Source organism: Mustela putorius, unplaced genomic scaffold, assembly GCF_011764305.1.
Source record: "Mustela putorius furo isolate JIRA1106 unplaced genomic scaffold, ASM1176430v1.1 tig00003930_pilon_pilon_pilon, whole genome shotgun sequence".
NCBI lineage: Eukaryota > Metazoa > Chordata > Mammalia > Carnivora > Mustelidae > Mustela > Mustela putorius.
In genome coordinates this window covers 154,016-159,962 of record NW_025422075.1, presented here as the reverse complement: position 1 = coordinate 159,962, position 5,947 = coordinate 154,016, and the positions used below count along the sequence as shown (strand labels likewise).

Here is a 5,947-nt window from a genome sequence, read left to right as displayed (position 1 = left end):
GACCTGACGCCAGTGGCACTATCATAGCCAATGAGGTTTATCCGAGGCTCGATTATTGCTAATTGAAAATTCCTAAAAGAATATAGGCTGGGCTGTCTTTAACATTGACCAGACATGCCCAGGAATTGAGCCCAGACAAGGAGAAACAATCTTGCAAATCTAATGACATAAAAATTAAAAAATGATAAAAATATAATAAAAATATTTTAAATATTTAGATATTAAATATTAATTAATATTAAATATTATTAAATATCAATTATTTTAATAGTTAAATATTAAATATTATTAATTGTATATTTAAATATTTATTAAATATTAAATAAATAAAATAAACAAAATGATAAAAAAGAGGGAATTCAGGCTTGGAGCAAAGAACAATCTGGCCCTGCCCCCACATTCTATAATTCCCATTCCTGACAACTGTACCAGCATTAAAAGATTGGTCTGCTGACAACTTGAGAGAGTTCATGAACCAATATTGGCGGGGAAATGTTACAAGACCTTTTGCAAAGACTGCAAAAAGGGCATACCTTGCTTGTCCCACTTGCCCAAAAATACAATCTTGGGAAACAAACCCATACCTCCCCTGGGCATTTTTAAACCACTCAATGAACCATCTGACATTTGGCAACTGAATTTCATGCAATTTCCCTCATTTCATGAATAGAAGTAAGTGTTAGTTAATGTGCCTATATCTCTCTCACTAGACAAAAACGCTTTCCCTTGGAGAAAGGCCAATGACTCTTTTGCGGCTAAAATCCTGTTAGAAAAAAATTACCCCTTCCAGGGAAGCCCTCTTGAAGTATACACAGTGACCAGAAAACCCATTTTTACCCTGCAGGCGTTTCACCAGTTTGCGATGTTTTGCTAGTTTTAGAAAAATTTCATTGTATGTTACTGTCCCCTGTCTTCAAAGTTAGTCTCACAAAAATGACCACACTACTGGGGACTCCATTGGCAAAAATCTACGGAGACTTTCCAGCTCCCTGGGTCAAAGGGATTGCTGTCACTCCTAAATCTCAAGTCCACCCCTTTGTGGAAATCAGTCTCTTCCCCCCTGGGAGATAGTCACTGGATTTGATTTGAATTCGATGTGCATTCGACCACTGCCTCTCTGGACCCACAGTTGGGAAAAGGGGATGTATTTCTAGAAAGCAAAGATTGAATTGCCTCTATTCAACCTAACCACACTGCAGTTGAGCAGACTTTTTCACAGTGCGCTCCCAGGGGACACTTACCCTGACCTCCACACCTTGCAACCTGATTCTGTTGGGAAAGATCCCACAAAGATTCTCTCCAACCTGCCCTGAAAGGCCCCTCTCCAATACTGCTAACCAAACCTTGCGCTGCCAAACCCCAGGGAAATGGATGCTTGGGTCCTTGGGACACGTTTAAAGAAGTCGCCAAAGCCTGACTTGACCTCTACATCGTCTGGTCACAAGAAGGTTATTACTGCACCAACTGAAATACAAAAACATCTGGGGAGACAGCCTTCTCCACATGTCCGGGCCAGGCCTGCATTCCTCTCCTCACTATTGCTCCTTCTCCATTGTCGGTGCAAAAAGCATGCCATTTTCTGCATCTCCCCAGTCTCTTGCAGAAGGAGGAAACTTCTTTGGATTATGACCTTTCCAAAAAAAACACTCATTTTGAACTTGTGAGCATTTCTAGACATTTAGAAGGTTCAGAATTCAAAAGTCGTTCCTTTAGTTCTACTATTAACTGAATCCTGATTCTAAACCAAATGCATGGTTTCTGAATTTACAACATAACAGACCGCTTTTGATAACACATAGAGCTCTAAACAGTTCTTTTGAAAATGCAATACTGTTTGAGAATGTCCCGGACGTATTCCTATTCTTGCAACAAGTTGTCTAACGAATGCTTCACGTTTTTCAGTGTATCCTATGTCCCCAAACACGCTCCCTGATTTTATTTGGTGCACTCTCTCAGTATTTCACTATTTTGCTCATAGCCACTCATGGAGGACACTTCCAGAAGGCATACAGGACTCTGAGTTGGCCTTCATTGGGAGAAAATCTTTCTCCTTCAGTCCAAACAAGTGCCAATAAATATGTTCAGTGGCACCTTTAATACACAGGGTCCTGGTTTAGAACCAACATATGCTTTGGAATTGTCACCATGCTTTGGTTCTGCCCTTGTTGTCTCTCAAATCCTGTGTAGAAACACTGTCCCCAGTGAGTGAGGTGATGCTGACTCACTGATCTCAGTCTTGAGCAGATACAAACTTCACATGGGAAGCTGGTGAAAGTTTCTCCCTTCTAACCCTCCCTGCTCCTCAGTGGTCACTTGAGTAGTTTACAACTGTGATGCACATACCCTCCAACATGAGACATGCCAACCAGAAAAGGCTTTGCTGGCACTGAAACACAAAACCACTAAATACAAAGAACGTGACTGTCGATTGAAATTCCTCCAAGGAAACTTTCCTAAAGTTTTAATTTATATTACAATTAACTCACACACTGTTCTATTCGTTTCAGGTGTATAATCGTGATTCAGTACTTCCATGCAACTCCTGGCGCTCATCACAAGAATACACCACAATCCCCATTACCTGTTAAACTCATCCGCCCCCACCAACACCTCCTCTATGATTACCAACAGGTTGTTCTCTAGTTAAGGGTCTGTTTCTTAGTTTGCCTCTTTCTCCTTCTCTTTGCTTGTATGTTTCATATCATAATTTCCACAAATGAGTGAAATCGTATAGTACCTGTCTTTCTCTGACTGACTTATTTCATTTATCAAGGCAAATCATGATCAGACGGGGCAAAGTCATAAGGGGAATGTCACAGCAGAGGGGTGTTCTGACACACTACCACTCCACATAAATGGGGAACCAACAGGAGGACATGGACTTGATCTTGCACATGGGTGCCCCACTATTCCACCTAGCAGAACTCTATTCTCTGCTCTCTATCCAGCCCCCCACCTTCTCCAACAGGACTCACCCATGAAAAGCCATAATGATTTGAACTTCCAGATGCCTCCAATGCACTTCTGGTTCTTAACAGCCTTTCAAATTGCCCCCTGTCTCTGACTACAGTGAACCTCTCCGAAGTTCCCCAATGTGCCAAAGGATCAGTCACCGCTTCTTTGGCCTGCATTCAGTTTTCCTTCCTTCTCAACAAACCCAACATTTGCTGATACTTCTAACCTTGAAGGTTACAAACTGGATGGCACTTTGTTTTAACCTGGGGTTCTGATTCCAGCAGTAATCCGCAAGTGGGCCCCAAGCGCATTCTTCTAAGACACCCTGAGAGTCAGCAGGTTGTGTTTTCATCTCCCAACTACAGGCTGCTCCTCTTACTCTTAATTTGAGTCGGGATCTCTCCCCAGAAACAGGTCTGCTTCTGTAACAAACCAACAATGGCATCTCAGGTAGGGCATCGCAGAACCCCTCCATCCAGAGATTAGGCCCTAAGTAAAATAGGTCTTATTCAACTACCCTCGAGGGAAATGAGGAGCAAACCATGGGAACAACACCAAAAATGCAACAACGTGGAGGCTCACCTACCAGCATGTCTCGGGAAGCAGCCCAGAGCCCCCTCCTCAGCTCTTAGCCAACGAGGCCGCTTCTGCATCGCACCACAGGAGGAACCAACTGCTGCAAACACAGCCCTGGCCCACTGAGGGGTACTGGGTCCTCAGCTGGTGGCAGAAACCCTTTGGGCCCTGAAGAACCCAGCCTCAGGTGATGCCATGGCACGCACTAGGACCCCTGAGGCTGCTGTGCCCAGGCACAAACAGCCCCTTGCCAGCTGGAGGTGCTTGGTCGCCCTCTGCTGGACACTCTGGTAATCTCTGCAATGCACTAAGCAGGGGCAGGGGTCAGCTCAGCGGGAGGCACTGAGGCAGCTCTGGTCCCGGGGAGCCTGTTCTCTGCACTGAGATAGACTATTGTGACAGCGCCTCAGACACAAAGAATCTGATTCCTTCTCCTTTCTGTGTGAGTGATGAATGAAGCCAAATTTGACAATGTTATTATGTAATGTGTAGTGCTTACACCCCTCCTTTCATTAATACACACCTGGGTGACTCAGTGGTTTAAAGCCTCTGCCTTTGGCTTTATCCCAGAGTCCTGCAATCAAGTCCCGAATCAGGCTCTCTGCTCAGTGGGGAGCCTGATTCCTCCTCTCTTCCTCTTTCGTTCTCTCTCTCTCTCTCTCGGCCTGCCTTTCTGCCTACTTGTGATCTCTGTCTGTCAAATAAATAAATAAAATCTTTTAAAAAAATACAGACTACAGACGTACAAATGTAAAGTAACAGATAACTTTGGTTACCCACCCAAATATTCCTACTACATAAATCACTGACACCCATTACACTATTTTAATTTTTTTTTCCTTTTTCTTCCTTTTAGAAAGAATTTCCAGTCATGTCAGGGTATATGAAAGTCCACTGAATCAAGACATCATCTAGCACTATGATCTTGATTGTGAGACTTTCTTTTCAACCTTGCCAATAAAGTATTTGGGGACACATAGGTGACAGGGTCAAAATGAAAAGCTAGACAGAACTACACATGTGTTATGAATTTACTGCATGTCTCTTTAGATCATGTTTTCAATCAAAGGGGATTTAGACATGGTAGATGGATAAAATCATTTCCATCATTCTGGTAAGGAACCAATTTTGCCTTCAAGTACTAATTGCCATCTCTTCACTAACAGAAGAAGGCTTGATGAAGTAGATGTTTCTGCTTGCATGTAAGAGAAGGCTGCAGGGGTTGAAATCATCCACCTAACATCCTGGGTCAGGATGCTCATTGGACATGAGGATAATATCTAAGTGTATAATTACCATACATACATTTCATATACTTATTTTGTATATACTACTACTGATATGATATGTACTTGTATCATTATGTATCTATTTCTACATTCAGATGGTTTAACCATCTAGATCTTCTGCATCCTTACTGATTTGGGGTCTGCTTTTTATCAGCTGCTGAGGGAGGGCTGTGAAAATTTGCCTCAGGGAGGATTTTATTTTTCTTGGAGTATTTTTTTAAAATTGTATTTATTTAGGAGAGAAAGCATGAGTGGGGGGAAGGGGAGAGTGAGAAGGAGAAGCCGACTCCCACTGCATGGGGAGCTGGATGTGTGGCTCCATCAAAAGTCCCTGGGATCATGACCTGAGCTGAAGGCAGATGCTTACCTGACTGAGCCACCCAGGTGCTCCTCTACTTGCAGTCTTGTGAAACACTCCTTTATAGGTTTGACGTCTATGTAACTAAGATCCACAGTTTTACTTCCCTGGGTAAACTACAGCTTTTTTCATTTTGTACCAACTTTCTTTGTATCTAGTAATGCTTTTGGCCTGATATTACTATAGTCAGAGCAGCATTTTCCTTCATTGCTGTTTGCATGGTTCATTGTTTTCCCACTGTTTTATTTTCCAAATATCCATAACGTTAATTATTGGAGGATTATCATATCAAAATTTTACCATGGTTGGTCGGTTGGTTGTTTGATCAAGTTGTGGATTTTTATCTGATATTCCTGTCCATTCGCGTTCATCGGGACCCTTTTCTCTTCAACTTTACATTCACCATCTCATGATCTGCTCTTTATTTGTCCAGAATTCTCTACATTTGCTTCTTTTGGAAATCAGTTATTATCTGATATCATACCCTTCACTTTGATTCTGCCCCATGAGCAACATGGGAATAGCCTAGTTTTACTAGAAGGAAGTGGTGTTAAATTCCCCATGGTTCCCACAGTCCATGTCCTGTTCTCCAACATCATTTCACCCAAAGACCTTAGCATCTACTGAAAACTGGTGGCTGATTTTTACATATGCTTTTGCAAGATGATTTCTTCTTTCCATTTCTACTTCTGTCTTTATTTCTAATCAATCTTTTGTAAGGATCTTTCGCTTCTCTCAAATCCTGATTCTTTTTTTTTTTTTACACAAA

At 42.2% G+C, this 5,947-nt stretch overlaps 1 non-coding gene across 1 annotated transcript; it reads left to right on the top strand.

Moving 5' to 3' along the window:
• LOC123388961 lies at positions 1 to 142 on the top strand. The gene has a single exon (XR_006603467.1). It is a non-coding gene; the product is annotated as a U4 spliceosomal RNA (small nuclear RNA).
• Positions 143 to 5,947: the final 5,805 nt, after the last annotated feature.